This window comes from Anomalospiza imberbis, chromosome 6 (assembly GCF_031753505.1).
Source record: "Anomalospiza imberbis isolate Cuckoo-Finch-1a 21T00152 chromosome 6, ASM3175350v1, whole genome shotgun sequence".
In the NCBI taxonomy this organism is placed as follows: Eukaryota; Metazoa; Chordata; class Aves; order Passeriformes; family Viduidae; genus Anomalospiza; species Anomalospiza imberbis.
In genome coordinates, this window is record NC_089686.1 from 5,163,727 (window position 1) to 5,186,955 (window position 23,229).

Genomic DNA, 23,229 nt, shown 5'->3' on the forward strand with positions numbered 1-23,229 from the left:
GCTGCTGGCTTCAGGACAGAGAAAAGGTCCCTCTCCATCTTTGCCTAATTCCCAGAAGCAGCAGTTCTGCATTTCTGGATGCAAAGGAAAATAAAAAGCTGTTGGTCAGCTTGAGCAGCAATTGGAAGACGTTTTAGTCTTGGAAGGCAAAAGGGAAGTTAAAGGCCAGTGGTGAAATTTAATGTGTCAGTCCAAAGGTGCCACCGGGGAATGTGTGTTCCTGGGATTAGGCACACAACACACAAGCTGTGTGATGGGAGATGCCTGTTCTGTCTCTGTGGGTGCTCTGCCAGAGCTGCTGCATGGGTCTTTGGTTGCTTTATCCCCTGAGGTTTGTCCTGTGTGACAGCATCTCAGACTCTTCTAGTGTGACCTTGAAAGACCAGAAAGTCACAACAACAGGTAAAATGTACTGCTGCATCTTCCCTGCCATGCTGGCCTCAAAGTCACTTAATTTTTTCAGTGCTCACTGTTGCTGGCTTCAGAGGAGCCAGGAAAACAGTTGATCAGGAGAGCTTTAGTGACATGTGGCTTCAGGGTCTCTAATATTGGCAACTTCTGAGTTGAATACCCGGTGTCAGCCATGCAAGTGACTCCTTGTGCAGGTGTTTGCTGGGGGCTGGCAAACCTATATTCCCCCATTTGCTGCCCTGGTGTGTAACCAGCTTATCTCTGAGCAGCTGGATTTAACCCTCTTATCCACGTCTGTGCCAGCCCTTCACACTCTGCTGCTCCTCCCTCCCAGGATGCTGGGAAAAGCCTGGATGACTTCCATGGGAAATGGATGTTTGCCCTCCCTGGGATGATTGCTTTTGTTGTTTAAAAAGAAACAAAACAAAAAAAGCACCAGCAAACTCTTGGATTGGGATAATTAAGCCAATTGAAGTGTTTAAGTAAATGAATTTCCCTTTAATTTAAAAAAAAAAAAAATGTCTATCATGGTTCCTAAAATAATGAGCCGCTGACCTGCTTTATCTCTGATTTGGCTTACAGATGGAGAGGGGAGGTAAATTATCATGGAAGCATAGAATGTCCTGAGCTGGAAGGGACCCTTAAGGATCACTGAGTCCAACTCCAGCCCTGTACAGGACATCCCAAGAATCACACCCTGTGCCTGAGAGTGTTGTCCTAATGTTCCTTGAACTCTGTCAGGTTTGGTGCTGTGATCACTGCCCTGGGAAGCCTGTTCCAGTGCCCAGCCACCCTCTGGGGGAAGAACCTTTTCCTGATATCCAACCTAAACCTCCCCTGACACAACTTCATCCTGTTCCCTCAGGTTCTATCACAGGCAACCACAGAGAAGAGATTAGTGCCTGCCCCAAATTTTAGATAAAGTAGGGGAAATCAGCTTCACCCTTGAAAGACCAGCTCCTTGTCTTCTGTGGCAGTGCCTGAGTTTGTTAGTTCAGGGAAGCAGAGGATTGCTCTCCAGGGGCAAGGCAGTTTAACCTTCTCTCCTGGTGTCTCTGGAGCAGAGCAGCTCTCCACCGTGGGGCCAGTTTTCAGCTCAGAAAGGTGAGACCTCGCCTCCCTGCCCTTGCAGGGTCCATAAGCCAGGAGGATGCTGAGGAGGCAGGAGCTGTGCCCTGGGGCTGGGAGGAGCCAAGGGACCACATCACAGCAGAGACTGCAGAATAAAATGCTTATGGCTTTCCCAAAGCCAGTGCGCGTGGGAATGGCAACCCCTCAGCGGTGGGTTCAGTGAATAGATGTGATGAGACACGTTTGTTTGTCACAATGCTGATCAGTGCTGAGGGAAACGGGGTGTGTTTGGGGGCAGGGGTGAGGCAGCGTGGTGGGGCGGAGGTGCCCGAGATCGGCGGGGACCACAAACACAGCTGTGTGTGCCCGAGTGCCCTGGTAACTTGAACTCATTGCTGCTGGGAGTCCCTGCCTCAGACTGCTGCCAGAGATGCTGTGTTCGTTATTAATCTGCTGGGATGATTGTAGTTTTAATGTTTCCAGCGGGGGAGTTCACGAGAGGCAGAGGCATTCCTAGAAGCCCTCGGTGGGTGCCGTCCTGGAGGCATCCAACAGTGTGACTCAGTGTCTTGGCTGGAGGTGTTTTAAAGTGGGCCTCGGGTTGGTGCTGATTTTCAAAGCTAGGAGGTAAAATGAAGGAGACATGGAGCACAGGCAGTGATTTGGAGCTGTGGAATAGCATTTTCACAGAACCACTGGGTTGGAAGAGACGTTCAAGACCTTCGAGTCCAACCCAGCCCCAGCACCCCAACTCAACCCTGGCAGCCAGTGCCACATCCAGGCTTTGTTAAACACACCCAGGGATGGGGACTCCACCAGCTCCCTGGGCAGCCATTCCAGAACTTTATCACCCTTTCTGTAAAAAACTTTTTCCTGATATCCAACCTGTACTTCCCTTGGTGCAGCTTCCAAACTTTGTCCTCTGGTTCTGTCAGCTGCTGCTTTTTGAGCTGTGATTAGCAAAATAGGCAGTATGGGAGCAGGGCTGCTGCTGAACCCATGGTGGAAGGGCAGTGCCTGACCCTGGTTTGGCTGATGAGTGTGCAGGGAAGTGCTTGCACGTGCATAAAAGCTGGGGAAATGTTTTGTGCTGGGGAATGGGAATGCTCCTCTTTGCCTTTTCATCAAGAAGCTATAAAATGGCATCCAGCAGCTCTTCAGCCCATGCCTGGAAGCCAAAGCCAAATCCTGAACAAGGCATGGGGACATCTGGATATTTATTTATATTTGAGCTGCATTTGGCCACTGGAACAAACACCTGCAGAAAGTGGCCTTAGCCTTGGCTCAGCATCCTGATTGCAGACCACAGGTAGCCCTGAAGGGAGTTAGAGCTTGATGAAAGCACATTAAGCCAGCAGTAGCAAGAGAAGCAGATAAAATCAACAAGCTACAGTCTTTGGGAGCCCCATACTCTAGGAGAAACCACTTTCAGAGCAAACACTCCTAATGTAGCTTCACAGGGTTGGAGGAGGACAATGCAGAAGAGATCCTAATGGATCTGTGCCACATCTCACAAGGGAGACAGTCCCCCCTCACTGTTCCACAGTGAGCAGAGCCCAGAGGGGTGGCTGGGGCAGTGTCTGGGAAGCTGTTGGGGGCAGCAGCCTCTGTGTCCCATTCCACCTGGTGGCTGCAGCCCTGTGTAAGCCAGCAAGCAGGTGTGGATGGAGTTTCTGCAGCTGTGAAACTGATGTCAGGCAGTGGTTTTTCCGTATTTGCTTGCAAAAATCATCTGTTGGCTCTGCCTGCTGTGGAGCAAAGAGGTGGGGACCAGGTGAGATGTGACATAGATCTGCACTGGCCCATGTGTTGCCCTCTGCCAGCCCCCCAAAACCCTGGAAGAAATGTCTGCTTGGAAAAAAGTGATTTCTGCTGGAACGTGGGACTGAAACGACTGCAGTGCAACCTCTCACTGCTGAGGAGAGTCCTCGTTTTGTCTTGTCCCGTTGATCTGAATGAAGTAATTTATAAGGACGTTTTCCATGAATCAATAAATCCATGCTTGCTGCTGTGCCTGGGAGGTTTAATTTGCTCTAGATACTGCACGGAGTATCTCTGTCCTGAATTGCACTGTGAAGTTCTGCTCTTTGGGAGAGGATGAGGATACAGCTGGATCCTCTGGGAACATGCTGCCAGCATCTGATGGTGCCTGATCCCTGTTTATTGGGCACCTCCTGGTGTGGGCTGAAGAGTTCAGGCAGGGTGTAAGAGCAATAGTTTCCCTGTGTGGAGTTTGAGGGCTTAGTCCCATTGTGCCAAGCATTTCCTGATGTTATAGATCTTGGGGAAATTGAAGCCAAAAACAAAAGGGAGGGGTGGGATCACTGGCCTTTGAAGAGACCACAGTGCAGAAATCTGGGTTCCAGGTAGGTTTCCCTTCCACATCTCTGAGTGATGCTTCCTCTCAAGAGGAATTGAAAAATTCCTGTTGTTCTGCACCACCTCACCTTTCAAAAGCTGCTTTTATGAGCCCCTTGGAAGCAATGCACATGTGTTTACAAAGCTTGCCACTGGATCTGCCTGGAAAAAGAGAGTTCAGAAGCACAGCTCTGCTACACATAGAGAAGTCAAAGGTAACCCCAACCCCCTCCAAGTCCTGAGCTTGTTTCCCTTGCTTTGTCTGAGCAGTGTCTGGTGAGGCTGGAACTGTGGTCATGGATGGATGAGGAGACCTTGCTTTCTGCTATGCACTGGGGGTTTGGGGTTGTTTCTGGCCTCTTCCTGTGCACAATGGGTGTTTTGAAGGCCTCTGAACTGGTGGGGCACGGACTGGCTCAGCTGTCCCTGTGAGCACCTGGATCCCACCTCTGCATTCTGTTCCCCTTGCCTGGCTGAGCCCCCAGGGACCCTTCCACTTCTCCTCCAGAGCGACTCTGAAACCATTTTATATCTCTTGGAGATCAGAGCTCAAGCTGGAGAATCCAGAAACGTTCCCAGAGCCAAAACACGCCGTGGCAAGCGGGTGTGGGCCTGGTCTCTGCTTCTCATTTCCTTCATCACTGTGAGAGCAGTGGAGCTGCACATGGGGTTTCAGCAGGGTGTCCCCTCTTTTGTTCCTATAGATGAGAAAAGTCTGTGCATGTGTTTATATTTAAAACCAATATGCATATATTTCAACATGGCTGTTTGTGAGCTGTGCCCGTCGGGACTGGTCTGGTTTGACAAAGGAGGGACGTATTTCACAGCTGCCTACCTGTTGCACTGGCAGCTGTGTGATGGTCCTGCTGGTCCAGACATTCTTGCACTTGGAATAACAGGTGTTGGCAGGGTGTGATCTGAAACCTGCTCAGACCCAGCTAGGAAGGCTCCTTTTGAAGGGAGCAGGCTTTGGAGTAAGTCTGGCAGCACCAGTGGAGAGGCTCTGTTGCTGTTATTTGTGTCACAGCCTGGGCAGTCCATTCCATATGTGCCCCTCTTGCATTTTCCATGCCCTCTTTCCCACATGCTTGCTGGTGTGTTGCAAAGAAGGAGCTGCAGCTTCTGGTGGCAGGGCTGGATGTTGGGTTTGTTGCCCATCCTCTGGGACAGCAGACACAAGGTCAAACAAAGGCTGTGCCAACGGCGAAGTGGAGCAGCCATAGAAAGTTGTCATTTTAAATAATTGCCATAACGGCTTCTCCTCCCTTTCTTCCACCCCTTCCCCCTCACCGTATCCTTCTCCAGCCATAACCTGGGGGCTGCCTGGATCTCTTCAGGATTTATGTTAAAAGGGAAGTGTTATGTACGTAATTAAACCGTCGTATTGCTGGATGGAAATGGGATTTGGTGCTTACCGCTGTGACTCTTTCTCATGCATGAGGGTGAACTGATTGATTACTGAGGTTTGAGATTAAATATTCCCCTGAGCTCCACTGGCATTTAGTGTACTGGGGGGAGGGCAGAGGGAAGGGGTGGAGGGGAATTCTGGTTTTCCTCCAAGGCAAGGGAGCGCGGGAATGTGCTGAGCACATCCCCTTGTCTTGGTCTGCAGCATTGGCTGTAACAGGCTCCTGGCATGGGTGTCTTGGACACCAATAAAGCCGGTGCCTCACTCCATATCCGTGCTGGTGGATGGGCTGCTGGTGGGCTTTGCAAGCTCCTGTCACTGCTGCATGGAGCATCCCATTGCATCCTGCCCAGTCCCGGTGACTCAGCTGCCTCCCCACCTGCCCACACCTCATCCCTGGCTCACATCCCTCCCAGCCTAGCAGCGGGGTAGACCTGCTTTCCCCCTCTTTCTCCTTTGTTTATTTTCCTTAGCTTCTTTTCATCCAAAACCCCCCCTGTGTTTGGTTTCGATGGGAAAGGAGGAAAAACCCCCACGCGCCGCTCCTCGAGTGCATGGTGGGCTGGAGATGCCGCCTTCACCCGCTTCCCTTGAAGTCTAATTTTAGCTGAAGGCGACGGGATCCCTCCAGGGTATGGCAGAGATTTCCTATCAGCTGCCTAGACCTTAAGAAACAAAACACACAAACACAACACAGAAGCACTTAAGGTTTATTTGGGTGAATTCTTTCAAAAAAAGGGTGTGACTTATTTATTTATTATTTTTTTTACGAGCAGCCCCTGCGCACGCTGGCTTTGTTGTGCTGCAGTCGGGTATTTCAGGTCTTCCAAGATTCAATCAGAATAATTAGTTACTGTCTGTTTGTACCTTCTGTTTCTGTTGCAGGGTTACCAAAGGGTGTATTTATCTTCCAGAGGGCTGCCTAAGTGTCGCTTCATCATTAAAGCATCCGATTTCCTCCAAGTTATCTGCCATGAGGCTTATGTAAGTAAACAAATAAATAAAATGAAAGCAGGGAGGGTGGGGATGGTGTTGGTGGATTCAGTTTGTGGGGGGGGTGTACGGATTTTTCCTGATTGTCACGGGTTTAATTGTGAGTTGCCTGTGGTTCCCAGCCTGTCATGTGGGGATCAGAGGACTGAGTGTTTGGATTGGCGCTGAGCGACCCAGCCAGTTTAATGAGGCTGCTCTCAGCCAAGCCTTCACCCCGCTAAACTGGCAAGAGCTGTGTTGCTCCCTGTCATTGCAGGAGCAGGGGGGAAAAAAAAGACCTTACAGGAATGAAAGGCTTTTGCTTTCACTCGTACAGTTATGGCTTTGACTCCTTAACCCAGTGGTATCCCTTATAAAAATCACAGCTCTGTCTGGAAATAAGTTACCACTGTAAATTTGGCAGGATTGGGAATTAGCTGTTTTTCAGCCTGTATTTGCCATGTTTGGTTTGGGAAGGGGGACTGTTAATGCACACATTTCCCATCTCTAACACAGGAGATGAGAAAGACTCAGGAAGTCACTGCAGAGGAGGGTGGGATGGCTGGGAAGCCTCTCAGGGAGAGCAGTGAGGTGCTGAACCAGCCCTGGTTCGTGCCTGGAACCTGAGTGAATTGTGTGATGTTTTCGCTTCAGAGTTTGTCACCGAGAGCAGCTGAGTGGCCCTGTTGTGATGGCAGTGTGGGGCTGGACAATTTGCTTTCTTCCCTTTGGATTCTCTTCCTTCCTGAGCTGGCGTGGTCGGGGTTGGGTTCTGAGGTGCTGGCTTGTCAGCTGCCTTTGCTGCCTCATTTCTCATGTCCAGTGTGCAAACCCTGGGAGGGAGGGTTCGGGGTGCATGCTGCTTCCCTGATGGGTTTAGATACTTTGAAATCCAGAAGCAGCCTTTGCCATCAGTTTCTTTGCTTTCCTGTGTGAGAGGGAGCATACATTTTTGACGTTGATAGCTTTGTGTTAGCCCGTCTTGGAGATAGAAGTTTGCAGCTGGGCTTTGTTCTCCTTCCCTGGGAGAAGCTCATGAAAGGGAAAGGGCCTGGAGGGGACAAGGTGGGACCAAAGGGATCTGCAGGGCTTTGGTGGCTTCAGGGAAAATTGCCTATGTGAAGGTTGAGGTTGAAGTCCATCTTCTCTCTGTGTTTGTTGGGAAGAGTAAAGACAAGTGATGGGGCATGTGTTGGACTCTGCTGTGGCAGAGCTGAAGCTGGGCATGATCCCACATCCTGTCCCAGCTCCAGAGTAACAACTGGGAGAGACAAATCTCCTGGCAAGCCCCCTGTCCTCTCTGGGATGGGTGTGGTGGCTGTCACAACCAGCAGTGTGTTGCTGGTGGCCTTTGCTCTTTCTGCTCCGCTGTGCGTGGAGGTGGGAAAAGTCCTACTTGATGGAGATCCTCTCAAGAAAGCCTGTCAACCTGATTTTTTCCTTGATGTTTGCCCAGCTGGAAAGCTGGTGGCGGTTCAGACAACACCTCCCGAAGCACAGGGAATGTGTGATGTGCAGCACAGCCAGTGCTCCTGCCTGGCATGGTCCCTCCAGCCACAGTGAGGGATGCTAGAGGGGGTGGCAGGTCTCTAATCCCCATCCTACTGGTGTGTGCTTGCCTGCTTCACTGGGCCTTTCACAGATCTGCTTGGCTTGGGCAGAGGGAGAGGTGGGGAGGAGGAGCAGAGCTGCTGGGAGTGGAGGAGAGTGAAAGCATGGCGGGAACGGAGATGAGAGTGGTGGAGATGGATGCTGGGAGGAAGAGGAGATGATGTGGCTCATTTGCCTGGTGCTTTAGAAGTTGCTTAGTTAAATTAAGTGCTCACTAGGGAGCCTCATTTGGCTTTTAAATAGCTTTGGAGCATGTGAATGCTGTGTTGCTCTCTTCTTTCTTCAGTGTGAGCCACCTCCTGTCCCCATCTCTCTTCGAAGAATATCCCGGTTAAAAGTCTACCTTAGGATGTGGTACAGGAAGCTTGGTGGTCACCTGCTTTCAAAAAGCCTTTCAAAGTTCTCTCCAATCTCCTCATCACTCCATACCATTCATCCTTTGTTTTTTTCCAGTCTGGACACTGTGAGCTTTGGTAATTGGGACTGAGCACAGATTCCCTCTCCTGCAGAGGCCACAGCATGCCAGGAGCTCTGGTGTTTATCACACAGCACCAGCTGATCTGGGCTGAGCTGGCTGGTCTTCCACCATCTCTCCTTGAGCATCCCACTTAAGGCAGAGGTTGGTGCCCCTTTGGCTTTTCGTTCTTTTGCAGGGCTGTGTATTTTTTCTTTCCTTTCAGCCAGCTGAAAAACTGCTCCAAGAGACTGGAGAATGATTTTGAGTACCTTATTTCCCTGGTTGTACCTTGGTGCAGAGCTGGATGTTATTTGTGCACTTGATCATCCTGCTACCTGGTAAAGGAGATTCATAATGCTTAGTTTTATTTAATTTCTGTAGAAAATGAAAGTATCTCAAGATGTTTATTTTTCTTTGTCTCCAGACTAACACACTCAGTGATGGAGGGTGCCAAAGGCAGGCACAAATCTTGAGGATGGGGATGCAAACGATGTTTGGTCTCCAAAAAACTCTGTCTCAGTCAAGGACAGGGAATATTCCCCACAACAGAGCCACCTTGGGGCTTCAGCTGTGTCCCCCCATGCAAGGAGATCGTGGCCACCAGGTGCCACTGAGGTGTCCCCAGACATGGGGCTCCCTCCCTGCTCTGGTTCCTCCACCATGTGCCCACCAGCCACTTCCAGACGTGGTGGGGGAAGGTTTGGGAGGAGCACACCCCATTTTCCTCATAATACTCCAAACAAGAGGCTTGGCCTGGTTTAGATTTTAAAAATAACTTGCACATTTGGAAGCTAAAGTTTCAGAAGGGCTCCGAACGGGATAATGGCTTTGATCGTGACAGTCCGAGATCAAGGGAGGGCTTTTTAGGTTTGCTGCATCAGCTGGAAAATATATTGTAGTGTCTAGACTTTATCATCCTCAAGAAGGGCTCTTTTTTTTTTTTTTTTTTCCTTCTCTACAAAAGGTCTAATCCAAAGCCCATGTACAGTTGGTAGGAGGGGCTTTGATTGTGTCCAGGAGCATGTTGAAAGAGGTGGAGATGAGCTCTGGGCTTTGAAGGACTCGGACCGTGCTTTAGAGGCGCCGCTGTTTCCGATGGAAGTTGTGTCAGCAGTGGGATGAGGAGGCTGAGGATGGGGACCAGCTGTGTGCCAGTCCCCCCTCCCCAGAGCGGTCAGTTCCTGCAGCTGAGCCCTGCTGACACCTCAGTGCTCATCCTTTGGCTGCTGTGCTTGTGGTGAACTGCTCAGACCACAATGTCCCACAACTGTCTCAGTTTTCTCTGTGTAATAACCATAAACATCCACGTTTGGTGGTGTGTGGACAGAACTTCAGAATTTTTAGCTTGAGTGTAGAAAATGTACGGTTTTCTCTCCATACCATTCCATAAGTGGGTTTTAAACTTGTTTTTTATTATTTTACTGAATTTTAAAATAATTTTGGAGGGTTTTTTTTGATAATTCCTAAAGAGAGGCAGGGAAGGATCTTTCTAAGTTGCTTGGAATAAACTCAGAAGCCTGAAAGCGAGGACATCTGGCCGCATGTATTTATAGAATCATTAAAGTTGGAAAAGATCATTGAGTCCAATCTTTGATCAAACACCACCTTGCCAACCAAACCATGCACTGAGTGCCACACGCAGTTGTTTCTTGAACACCTCCAGGGATGGAGACTCCACCGCCGCCCTGGGCACTCTGTCCCAATGCTTTACAACCCTTTCAGTGAAGAAATTCTTCCTCATGTCCAACCTGAACCTCCCCTGGCACAGCTTGAGGCCATGTCCTTTTGTCCTGTCCCTTGTTCCCTGGGAGCAGAGCCTGAACCCTACCTGGCTGTACTCTCCTGTCAGGGAATTATTGAGTGAGAAGGTCCCCATGAGCCTCCTTTTCTCCAGGCTGAGCCCCCCCAGCTGATCCTCATCAGACTCGTTCTCCAGAATCCTCTCCAGCTCCTTTGTCTTCTCTGGACACATTAATGTCCTTCTTGTTGTGAGTGGCCCAGAACTGGACACAACACTTGAGGTGTGGCCTCACCAGCGTTCAGTACAGAGGGACTGACTCTTCCTGAAAGCTCACATAGCAATCAAGCTCCTCTGTCACATTGGAGTATGCCCTGTGGAGGAAGCAGAGGCAGTTTTTCTTTGAAACACTGTGTTTCCTGTGCAGGGCTCTCGGGTGGGTTTTTGGCAGGTGTGTCATTGGCGAAGTCACCACCAGCCATTTCCTTGGTGTCTCTGCTGCAGCACACCATGATGCCATGCTCAATGCCCGAGGCTTTGGAGGAGTTGCAGCCTAGTTATGAAAGCTTCATTCTGGAAGCTTTGAGAAACATTTGGAAATGTTTTGGAAAACATTTGGATCGAGAATGCCGTAGCTCTGCACTTGGTTGTTTTACTTTGCTTTGTCCTTGAGCGAGAAAAGTGCTGTTTCTGTTTCTGTTTTTTTCTTTCCATCAGTTTTTCTTTTAGACAAACTTATTTCCAGGGATAAATCAGAGCAAATGCCAATGTGAAAATAGTTTGTGGTGTAAAATGGTACTAAAATTGTGCTGGAAGGGATCTTGAGAGGTTACCTTGTCCCCAAGGGTAGTTGAATACGCTCATTGGTCTGGAAAGTGATCGTCTTTGCTGGAAGTTGTTTTGTCATAAATTATCTCAGGAGCAGAGGCAAAAATCTACCAAATAATGCTGTCAGTATGTGTGCACGAGCCTTCCTCAGTTTATTCAAATCATTTGCTGGATAAGTGTTGAAAATTAATGCTGGGTTTGTTCCCAGAGCTATTCAAAGTAATATTCCAGAGTAACCTTTTCCACCTTGGCATTTGCCAATATACTGAAAGTTTTATGGATGAATTGCAGTTACCCACAGTCTGTATTTGACATGGAGCCATCCCTGTTTTGCCCCATTTCTGAGACAACCAGGCCCTAGAAATCCCACTGGGATGAAGAGCAGGTTTTTCTTTGTTTCTTGTGAATTAGTTGCAACTTTTCAATTTTCCAGGTGGTCACCAGCCCTGTGGAAACCAACAGCAGCCTCTCCCCTTGACATCTGCAGGCTTAGATAAAGTTGTAGGATCCTGGGCAAGGATCATTAGAAATCCTCATTTGCTTTGAGATTGAGCCAAGTGATGACTTTCAGTTAATTTCTCCTGCATCTTCCTCTGTCCCAGCTTTGTGTCTTGAACGATGAATCAAAAAAACCATACCCAAGAGCCCTACTTTTATGCCCCCACCTTTTAAAGGTGCTGCAGAGCTCCATGGGGTTTTCCACCTTGCTTGCAGCTCCCCACTTCAGTGATGGAAGGTTCTGAAAGAGGTTCACCTGTGGCCAGCTGGATGCAGGCTTGTTCTCCAGCCAGCAATGCGTTGGTGTTGCGATCCACACAGCCCAGATGGTGACTGGTTTTTCCTTCATCTGGTCCTTTTCCCAACCAGTTTACGGTAGGTGATAGGGGAGTTCACCCGTTTTTGGCCGTGGGGAAGGCTTGGCGAGCCCCCCTCGGCCCATCTGCACATTTAAAGTGAAGATGACTGGCATCAGTGTTATTGTTTGGCCAAGTGTACGCAGGGATATCACAGCTTAGATTTGTTACAGATGGGTTTCTGGATATAGTCTAAGGCATTCTGCCAGCCAATTTTATATCTGTGTAAAAGTGATTGGCATCCCTATAAATAAAGCTGCTGTGGGATTATAAATCTAAATATACTTATTCATTAAATTATTTTTACATTTCCACTGGGTTGTCATCCTGGCTTATCATAAGCAAACCATGCTCTCTGCCTGAGTGTTATCCACAGCTCCAGCAATGCAGCTTCTGAGGCTTGGAAGTATCTTTTCACTTGTGTGTGAACTATCCATGAGTCTCTGTGCCATGGATCTCTTCACTAGGACTTCCTCACAGTCATCACTGGGAATGACCCTGTCCTGGAAACTGCTGTAGAAGTGCCAGTGGCTGTAAATACAGGAATATGAATTTTTCTTTCTTGGTTCACAAGTGAGCATGACTTTGCTGGGGTATTTAGTACCTGTGACCTGGTAAACACTATTTGCATGGCTCCTTTGGTGCTGGGAAGGGCTCCTCCATAAGATCCTCCATCTGTGTCCTCGGGCAGGGAGTCTTGCAAAGTTTCTTCCATCTGTGCCCCAGGCCAGGCTACATGGAAAGAGGGGTCTTTCCACCTGGTTTAACCATCCCTGCTGGTTGTTTTGGCTACAGGAGCAAGGAAAAAAGTCCCACAGACCAGTTCCAGGTGCAGCTGTGAGCTGGGGAGGTGCTGGAGGGAGAGCCTGGCCAGACACCAGCACAGCCAGGCAGCGATGCAGGCACTGGTAAATCTGGCTTGGTCTTTGAACAGGCTGATGAGAACACTGGGAGCTGCAGCCTCCGGTTTCTCTGGGCTTTTTTTTCCTTCTCTTTTCAAATAATTTGATTATTAATTCAGTAAATGATGAAGCATAGAGAAACATGTGCCTGAGTGGCAGAATATCAGCTGCCTCACTCTCCTCAGTAATAACATGCATTGTTGAAAGTTAACCCATGATTTTAGTTTCATTTCCTAATGAAGGGAAACTTTAAAGTCGGTCTGTCCATCTGCTCCTCCTCCCATCACTGACAATTCATTAAGTCCATTGCCTGGTTTTGTCCTTTCTTTCAGATTGGTTTTTCATCTCAAATTTGTGGGGCTGCTGCAATTTTTTGTCAAAACAGCCATCAAGTTAGAAGGGTGTTAGGGAGGTTTTTTATTAAGGGATGCAATGAAACCTCAGCCTGTACTAGACACTGGGGAATACCCATAAATGTTATGAACATCCAAGCCATAAAGAGTGCTTTAGTTGGATTTGCCATGTTATGAGACAGCAGAGAGCCTGCAGGTCTCTGTGCAGACATGTAGGTGTTGCCTGGGGGATGTTCACCTCGGTGAATTCTCTGGTGTCTAATAAATGTAAGTTCATCCTGCAGCCTCACTCTAAAAGTGGCTTGAGTTGCTGAGATTCACAGAAGGAAATCTTTCCATTCATGTTGGTATTCCTAGTGCTGCTCATCCACCAAATGTTGTTTTGATTGCATAACAGGGTCAGCACTGCCTTGTAGGGTCTTCAGAAACTGGTAGCAGCATTTGGATGTCTTGACTTTTTGCTGGAGCTGGTTGCCAGTCCACTGGTTGCCCAGTTTGGCACTGGGGAGGCAGGGGAGGCCACGCTGCTGGGATTCAGCATCTTCAAGGTGGGAGCTGGACCATGCTGTTGGAAACCTCACCATGCTGTGTCTCAGGAAAGCACAGTCTAGCAGGTGAGCAGCAGATGGAGAGGAGAAGCCTGAGTGGGGGGGGTCCTGTGTCCCTGCCTCTGGGTTGTTTCTGGTGCCCAGTGGCTGAGCTGCAGGTGCATGGTGGAGGTAAGAGGTTGTGGGTTGTGTCCTGGAGGTACCAGGGCTGGTTTGAGCAGAACAAATTTCACAAACTCGGAAGTTAAATGAAGCATTTTGCCTGGTGCTGATTAGGAGAGAGGTTACTGTGACCAGAGCTGTGTGGCTGGTGCCAGCAGACAGGGAGGTGGCTGCCTTTGGGATGACATTCCCATGGTCCCCATGTGCTGCTGCAGACCTTAATGCAGTGATGTACCCCCTTCCTCCCTCAACCAGCAACAGCTCCTGGTTGGCACACGTTACCCAGGCTCTGGAGGTGCTGGTGTGGGTGCTCAGAGCATCTGTAAAGTAGTCTGGGGGTTATGGTGTGACCAGCTGGGCTTGGGTGCTGCTGATAGATGGGTCCTGTGTGGGTGTGAGATCTTTTCATCACCTTGTCTCAGGGGGAAGGGAGAGACCTTGAAAGAAAAGACCAGCCACCACCACTTCCCTGCAGGGATATGATGGGGTGCAAACAGGATTTGACATTCAGTATGTTCTTGGTGAGTTGCCAAATGTTTGCATATCAGCCTGGCTTTTACTGGTAGGTGTCAATGCTTCTTTCCAGGCCTGCTTTCCACCAAAACCAGAATTCTTCACAGTGTGTGTTTTTTTTTTTTTTTCCCCTCTTTGTTTCCTTTTTTTTTTTCTCCATTCAGTGCCTTAGTAAGAACACAGCTGAAGTCCTGGGAGCCCAAACTGAACCTGTGTATTGCACACGGGGCGATTAGACGCCATGGTAATAAGCATTTGAATCTAAAGCTAGATTAGGTAGGGAGCAGTCTGAGGCTGCATTTGCATAGCACACATTCCTTTTCCACAGGACGTGTTGGTAAATCTTCTGGAAGTGAATTTAGAAAGCGCTGGCATGTGTCAAGTGCTCCTGTTGATGCATGGGCTGCTCTTCTCACGAGGCATTCACTGGGAAAAAAATGCCTGTGATTGCCTGGAAGATGCTTTTTCTCCTCTCTGCCTGCTCTCAGGGCTCATGTTGCAGTCCATGGGGATGGGTAGCTCTTGCCAGCTCTACAAATCTGCATTAAGGGCATTTTGAAAGTTTTTGCCTGGAGAGGCAATTATTTCAAGGCGTTTCCTTTTCCTGTGACAACTCTGGCAGTAGCGGAGTGAATCTGGAATTTTCAGGTACCTAAATCAAATTTGCAGCTTCTTCAAGCTTTCACTTCAATGTTACAGGTCTTGTGCTGGAAAATGTTGCAAAGATTTGTTATCCAAAAGCCATTGAATTTCTTTCCCCTGTGTACAGGGATGATTGAGGATCAGTCCCTGATCCATCCTCAATGGATCTGGGATGATCCATTGTCAGTGGATGATCTGAGGGTCAGCGTCTCTTTGCTTTATGTCATTACCATGTGTTTAGGCCATCCAGACTGCAGTGTTAGTTTGGGGCAATGGGATGCAGAGCTCAGACAAGGGGGGGTGGAAATGTTTTTCCATGTTCAGGGCAGTGTCTGGGCAGCAAACCTGCAGGCTGTCTGTTCTAGGAGAGGGTTTGAGGTGGAGTCATGGATTTCAGTACTAGGCTTAGACTTGTTGAGCCCCACTTTGTTATCCATGGTGTTGTGTGGGCTGTGTTGGAAGACCTGACATTCTGGTGAAGGCAGAGCTGCCCCCCTGAGTGGCCTCTGTTGCCACTTTTGCTGATAGAGGTGTTTCAAGAGCTGCAGAAGGAATGGGAGAGCGTTTCAGGGTGTTGGGGATGTATTCTCTCGCTGCACAGCTGGGCAGACCTGGTGTCAGTCAAATGCATTGCCCTGAAGCCATGAAAGGAGGGGAAAGTCACGGATCACCAGAGCACCTGAAGCCTTACCCAGGTGAGAAGAGCTCTGCAACACCCGCCATCTCCAGGACTCACCTCTTTAAAGTGTCAAGTTCTCCATGGGTTTGGATTGTGGGTGAACCAGACTGGCGTTGATGGGGAGAAGTAAAAATGCCATCACTCCAAGATTTATATGGTGGGCATGACTCCAGCTGCTCTGGAATACCCTTTGGTCAGCTGGGGTCAGCTGTCCTGGCTCTGTCCCCTCCCAGCTCCTTGTGCACCCTCCTCCCGTGGGGTGAGGAGCAAAGACCTTGACTCCGTGCCAGCGCTGCAGAGCAGTAACTCAAAAGTCTCTGAATTAGCAACACAGTTTCCAGCACAAAACCAAAGAAAACCAAGCATTCCAGCCACAACAAGCTTGGGAAGGGGCAGGACTGGTTTGAGGAAGGTGAGAGGGGTGAAGTGGTGGTGTGGGAGCATCTCTGCAGAGGGCAGCGGGTGGGTGTCAGAGTTTGGTGCTGCTCCCCAGCTGGAGTGGGTGACACTGTGGCTCTCTGAGCCCACCCCGTGCCTGCAGTGGCCTTGGGGAAGGTGCATCTGTGCTCGTGGGCACGTCTGAAGTGTGGTGAGTCCCAGATACATCAACACCCAGTCTGCCCTCCTGCTGCAGATGTGATTAAACAGAAAAAATGAAACATAGTTATGTTCTCTCAGGGTGTCTGAGCCTCTCAGGAGCCCCTTGGGTCACTTTTTCAAAGTGGTTATTAGCAATTGCTAGGCTTTTTTTTTTTTTTTTTTTTTTTTTTTTTTTTTTTTTTAAGGAAAGGGGGATGATTATACAAATATCTACAGGGGTGGGAAGCTTGTGTTGCAGTTTGTGCTGGGTGCAGTGTGAAAACCTGCAAAGAAGAGAAATCCACTCCCATATGTGGCTGTGGCAGCGATGTGACCACTGTTGCTGTGATATTGCCCCTCCAGGGGGTTTCCTCACTGAAATGTTTGCTCAGGTGGGGTGGAGAGGCTCATTTTTTGAGCAGTGTATAGAGAGGAAGGCAGGCAGGATGCCTGAAGCACTAGAGATGCTGTGGGTGCCTTGTTTGGACTCCAGACTCTCTGGGGAAAACCGTATTTGGTTAAATCAAAGCCCAGAGGAAAAACTAACAATCCTGTGCATGTACTCCGTGTGTTTAAATTCAGTTTGTATTGACACTGCTGATGCTGATACTTTCCTGGATTAAGCATTAAAATAGCCTCTATTGATTTTTAAATGCATCCCCTTGGGACCTCCACTGGACTGACATTCCCCTCTGGATGCTTCAGCAGGAGAAGAGGAGCCTTCCTTTGGTCCATCCCCAGCAGCCATGTGTGGAAGGATCCCTCCCCTCGGTCAGAGGCTGGATAATTAGGCAATTAAAACCACGTGCCCCCATTAAGGCAGGTCCTCTGAATTGCAGGTGGTGGATTTGAGCAGCTGTCCTGGAAAATCGAGTCCTGCTGCCCTGTGGCTCGGGATGGTGCAGATCCATCTGGGTCAAAGCAGGGCTTTTGCCATAAGCTACATTGTGCTGTAGCCACATAAAATAAGTATGACCAAGCCTTCCAATTAATCTCACTTGCTGTGCTCATCTGTTTTTTTTTTTTTTTTTCCTTTTGTTTAAATGCAAATGGTATTTCAGTGAAATGTGATAAAAGTTGCTGTTTTTTTCCCAGGCTAGGTAGGGGCTGTTGGGATCACGTTGTGCCTGATGGGAGCTCACATACATTGTTTTTTGGTGTTCATCTCCTGGAGCACAGGGAGGTATTAGTGTCATACTGGAAGGAAAAAAGGCCAGTGGGCCTTTTCTGCCATTAGACATATTTATCAAGGATTTCTCAACCCCAGGTTTGTACTTCAGGGGGGAAAAAATCACTCTGGATTAACATCAGAATTTAAAAACCTTTAAAAGAAAATCAGCATTGCAGATGGGTAGGCCAGCTGAGAGATCTGACAAGTGTGTTTTGTTTGCTCTGGGCACCTTCAGTACTGTGGTTTTAATGGTATCTTGAAGTTTAATGATATTTAGCCATCAGGCTCCCTGCTGGGAAGGATTCCTATTTACAGCAGCCTTCATCCAGTTTCCATTTTGAGAGAGAAAGAAACCAGCTTGCTCCACACCACAAAATGCCTGAACACCTGTGGTTCCAGTAGCCTTACCTTAAGCACGGATAGTGCTAAAAAACTCCAAACACCACCCAAAAAAAGCCCTCTGGGACTTAGCCAGTAGCTCCTTGTTGCCTTGTTGTGGTGGTGGCCCCATGGCAGATGTTGCTGTGCTGATGGACTGGAAGCATCTGCTGCTGGGAAACTTGGAAACTCCACTTTGTGAGGCCAAATTAGGAGGCTTTAAAAGAGGAAAAAAAACCTGCCTGCCTTCAGCCAGTCTCACCCCTGGGATTACTGCTGAAATGGGGAGCAGTGAAATGGAAAGCTCAGCAGTGAGGGTTTGCATACAATAAATCACATTCACAGCCCAAATATTCATTGGAGGAGCAGGGATAAAAAAAAGGAAGAATTAAAATAAAGGAAGGTTGTTGATTGAACTGTTGTTCTCCAGGAAGAGGCTAATTGACAAACAAATCTCCTCCGGTGGGAAATGCAGCTCCTCTCTTGCTTGCAGGCTGCTGAGTTTGTTTTAACGTCCTCAAAGGGAGTAGTCAGAACTTGTGATATCTGGGCTGGGCTTTACAGCTGGAATTAGCAGCTTCTGGAGGTGTGTTGTGCTTTGAATGAGCAGTTTTCTCCCAGCTGGGGCCAAAACCAGCAGTGGGAAGGGACTGGGGCTGGATTGGTGCTTGTGCTGGGTGATAGGGATGGAGCCAGCATGGAAGAGGATGCTCCCCCAGGATGCTCAGTGAGGCTGTAGCAGCCCCCGGAGCTGCCTGGGGGTCTTGCATCCCTCTCTCTTACCTGGTTTTGTCCTTGAGGGCTGCCTGGACAAGGCTTGGCATCACCCAGCCGGGACACTCCCAAAGGCTGCCTGAGACACCAGGTTCAAATGGCACAGGAGAAATTCTGGGAGGCTCTTCCCTGCAAGGCTTCAGGCTTTCAGGAGAGCCTCGGGTGGGTGCGAATCCCTCCCTGCACGTAACCTGGCTCTGAAAGGGCTGTGTCTGCCCTTTTGAGCCCCAACACAATGCAGCACTGCCCCAGAACAAGAGTTGGGTGAGGGGAGCACCGGGACCCACTGCCCCTCGTGCCACCTTGCCTTTCTGATGTTTTTTTTATTTTCTATGTTGCCTTTTAGAACTGGGGGGGGACACAGGGAGGTCAGGGGAATGCCCCAGCATCCTTCCTGGAGAGCCAGATCTGCCTCCCTCTGCCTTCCTGGAAAGTCTCTTGGGCTTGGATAAGTGTTTTGCCTGGGTTTCAGGATGCAAATCATGGAGTGCATTTAAGGGAGTGATATGTGACTTGAAAACTCTTTCCTCCTCCCACCAGTGCCAGCCCACCCCACATTTTTGGTTTGATTCTGTGAAAAGAGGACCACGAATCCGCCTGGTTTCTGGGAAAGTGGGATGTGTGTGTCTGTAAAATTGGGTCATTCATTCACCCTAGTGAATATCAAGAAATATATATATTTATATAGGTTTGCAAACTGGGTCTTTGTGGCTCCATGTTGTTGTCCTTGTTCCTGAAATAAATGGTATTTGCCTGAGCTGATCTGCTGGAGCTCCTGTAAGAAGTGGTCTGTAGTGGCTTGGAGGATCTCAGCTTGTCACCAATGAAATTTACCCTTTTAGTGGAGAACTCGTGACCTCCAGTGTTACTGTGCTGCTCACCATCTAGGCAGCTGGGAAACTTCCAGCAAGGTTTGGTTTTTAATCCTCAAAAACTAAACAAAGTTTTGCTGCAGCAGCGTCTTTCCTGGTTGGATTAATACATGCACCGAGCCGTGCACCACAGGGATCAAGGGCTGTGTGGGGTTCCCTGGACCAGCTCCTGATGGATGCTGCAAGCCCTCCGCTTCTCCTTGGATCCAAGCTTGTCTCCATGCCCTGGCATGAACATCCTGCAGCTCACCATCAGCCTGTTCCAGATTTTGGCTGGCTTGCCAAAGCGAGCAGCGCTGCTCCGAGGATTGATTTCAGCTGGAGAGCGTTAAGACAGATCCCGTCTCACCCTGCTGTGCACCCCGCTCTTCCCCCTGAAAAGTGGATTACAGAGGCAGCAGCGTGTGTGCTGCCCTTGGCAGGGACCTCACTCGTGTGCTGGAGACAGGCAAGCCAGGCCATGGCACTCTCACAGCACCGTGGACGTTGTTGCTCTTTCCCTGCATAGCATCAACCCCTCCAGGTGGGAGCCCCATGCAGACACATACAAAAAAGTCTCTCCCAGCACTTTTGATAGGTGTAAGTTTAAAGTGGAAAAAGGAGGGCTTTTCTGGAGTGTTACAAATTCGTGAAGCTATGTCTTTCCCTCACTGGCTCTGTAATAAACTCGGTCTAATTTTTCTTGCTGCACCCTGGATGTGGCCATCAAGCCCCCGAAGCTCATCTGCCCTTGAGCTGAGCGAAGTGCTTTCTTGTGAGACAGCAGGCCCAGATGTATGCTTCAGGATGTGACAATTGCCACAATAAAAGGACAGAATAGAAAGAGGAGGTGACACATTTTAGGCAAGCACTGGGTTTTTGATGATGCTGGCAGATGGGCCTTTGCTGGAGAGAGCAGAAGCCTGTGGCTGCAGCCATCTCCTCATAGCATCAGGGACAGTGTCCTGGTGGCCTTCAGGTACCAGGAAGCCCAGGCACGGTATGGAGACACAAAACACTCTTTTTGTTGGGTTCATAGAGTGTAATAGGATTTCTGGGATGAGGAAAGAGGATCGGGGGTAATTCAGGATTCGGCAGGTGTATTTATAAATCTATGAAACCCAAGTCTTTGAGATTTCCATGTGCTGAGAATCACAGCTCTTGTGATGCACTAGTGATGAGTCAGGCTTCTCATGGCAGCTGCATCATGGAAAGGATCCTGTTCCCATCCCTTTTGGGCTGCTGTTCTGAGAGTAGATGGGTGGAGATAAGGCAATCAATAGTTTAAAGCCTTTTAGCTGAATGTTTTGGGCTTTTTGCTCCCTCCTGACGACATGCACTGATTTCCACCAAACACAAAACATTGCTCCCCTGTACAGCCTAGCCTGAAAACAGCTTTACACTGGAGAAAGGGGGTTTTGGGAATCAGAATGAGAGTTTGTGGCCAAAAAATCATTCTGGTTGCTTTAAACAGGAGCAGCTGTGCTGGGGATACCAGCACCATGCTCAACATGGTGGAGGTGCTGGTAATGGGCTCAGATCCTTTAAGCTTCTGTGTTGGAGGGAAGATGATTCCTGCTCAGGGGAAGGCAATCCTATTTCTGAGCATTTCATCATGCAAGGGCTCAATGTCAAACCTTACATTTTTAAAATTGAATAATACTTAGACCCACCCCCCCAGTAAAAAGTGTTTTCATGCACCATTGCACATTTTCATTTGCACATTTGGTGCAAATGTGAAATGGAGGAGCACTTCTCTCTCTTGAGAGGGATGTGCAGCTGCCTTTTGGATGGTCAGAGCACCGTGAACACACTTTGGTGGGCTCACAATCAGAACCAAACCCAAGAAGAGGTTGGGTTACTGAGTGGAGCCAAGGAAGGTGCTGACTGTCTTGGGTCTGTAAGGTGAAAAATTAAAACGTGCCTGGGAAGGGCTTTGGTGCTTCTCAGGGAATGCTGCAAATGTACAGCTGATCTGAAAAATGCTGGAGCATCCAGTTTTTATTGCTGTGGAGGTCTGGATGTGACTTACACGGGAGGAAAAATCACCTGGAATTGTTTATTTAGAGAAATGGTGCGAGGTATCTTGCACTGTGTCCTGCTCTGGATGTTGAATTCGTGGGGAGAAGCCCCAAGGGAGGATGAGCATTGCTCAGTGTTGGGGTGGGACAATAATAGGGTGCACTGTGTGGAATGCCAAATTCCTGCTTTCTAAGAGCTGAGAAAAGAGGTCCAGGACACCTGGCTCTAGCACTTGGTGACAGTGATGGTGTCTTCCTAAAGTCCTTGCTGAAGCCAAGTGCCTCCCAACCATCACCAGCCAAGGATGTCACTTTGGAGTGATGGAAGAGAGTTGGAGTATTGCCATTGTTTGGAAGCATCCCAGGCTGTGCTGAAGCTCTTGCAGAGTAAAGGCAAGCAAAGCTTGGCATGGCCCAAGATGTTGAAATTGGTGAGGACACAGCAGAGATGGTCAGTGAGCGCTGTTACACCAAAACCACTCCCTCCTTGTGCAGCACACTGGAATAAAGCTCCGCATTCAGAGACAGCGCTCACTCAGGATCTTGCATCCTCATTTTGGGAGGGGAGCCAGGAAAACAACAAGCTAATATTCATGTTTGAGGATTTAGCTCCTGGCTCCTGGGTGGGTTTGGAGGAGGCGGGTGTGAAGGGGAGTGTGTGCGCTCCTTTGCATGTGTTTGTGCCCTTGCTGGGTATTTTTAGGCTGCAGACCGCAGTGCTGCAATACTGGTGCTGGCTCCCAACCAGCTGGTTGGGGCATCGGTCACAGACAGGCTTTGGCAGCTCGTTGCTCCACGCAGTTTAATTTAGCTTGCTGAGGAGGCTGTTGAATATGCAAGTGGTAATTGCTGCTCTCCTTTCCTTTAAAGCGGAAGCGACACCAGGGTCCAATCTTCTCCTAATGACTGATTTCATTTAAACACTGCTCAGGGTGATGCAGGCTTGGTGCTTTTCTTTTTAGGGCTGGGGAGAACTAAACTTCTGTCTCTGTGTATCTCTGAGCAGGGTGGCCTCCATCCGTCCTGGTCCATCCTGGTCACACACACGAGCTAAGCTCCTTCTCCTCCTTCTCTTCAGTCTGGGTTCCCAATTTGAGCCCATCACAAAAACGTTTTCACCCTTGTTTCTGTGAAAACTGAGTTGTTTGTGAATTATTCAGTCCTGCCTTGAGATTTGGGCTTGGCTACAAGTTCCCTCAGTGACCCTTCCCAACCTATCATCCCTGGCTCTGTTCATACAGGGCAATTAAGCTTAATTTATTCTGGCCCACTGAATAGTAGAGGCCAGAAGGCACCATCAGATCGCAATCTGACTTAAATTTATTGATCTAATTAGCAGTCAAAGGTACAAGCAGGAGGTGGGAGCAGGACACTTAACATATGATGCGGCATAGAATATGTCCCTTCTGCTCTCCTTAACACAAGCCTCCAGACTGCCAGGGGCTGCTGCTTTATCTTCTTGAATAACCAATTTCTGCAGCATTTGCAGGGGAGGAGGATGCCATGTAGCTGGACTTTGTTCTGACGATGCAAGCTGAGCTGTCTGCAGCTCCCAAGGACCTGCCAGGGAGCTGTGTTTTGATTTTGATCCATCATGTCAATGAATATGCATCAGCCTTCTGAAGGTTTAATGCTATTTGCCTGGTAGCTAACATATTCTCTCCCTAACCTTTTTTTAGCCTTGGTTGCTAATAACCTACAGCCCACTCAGTCTACATTATAGGGTGGTTTGGTTTTTTAAATTGTTTATAGATGAAAATGAGGAACCTCAGTAGCTCTAGAGCTGGAAACAGCTCAAAAGTACCTTGTCTTTGTTGCTACATGGCTGTCTGCTTTAAACCCCAGAATAAAACCTTGCCTTTTGGTCTGTCATTCAGACTCCTCATAAAACATTGTCAGGAGTGTGTATCTCTGAAGAGCAGGTGTTGTTCTGATAAAAGCTTTCCAC

The 23,229-nt window shown here is 48.8% G+C and overlaps 1 protein-coding gene across 1 annotated transcript in view; it reads left to right on the forward strand.

The window, feature by feature from the left end:
- The window catches only part of DAAM1 (dishevelled associated activator of morphogenesis 1), a 90,655-nt gene that overhangs the window by 12,652 nt on the left and 54,774 nt on the right, over positions 1–23,229 (forward strand). The window contains exon 2 of the mRNA XM_068192114.1: positions 6,134–6,232. The gene's annotated coding sequence lies outside the window, so the exon portion shown is untranslated. The remainder of the gene's footprint in view (positions 1–6,133; positions 6,233–23,229) is intronic.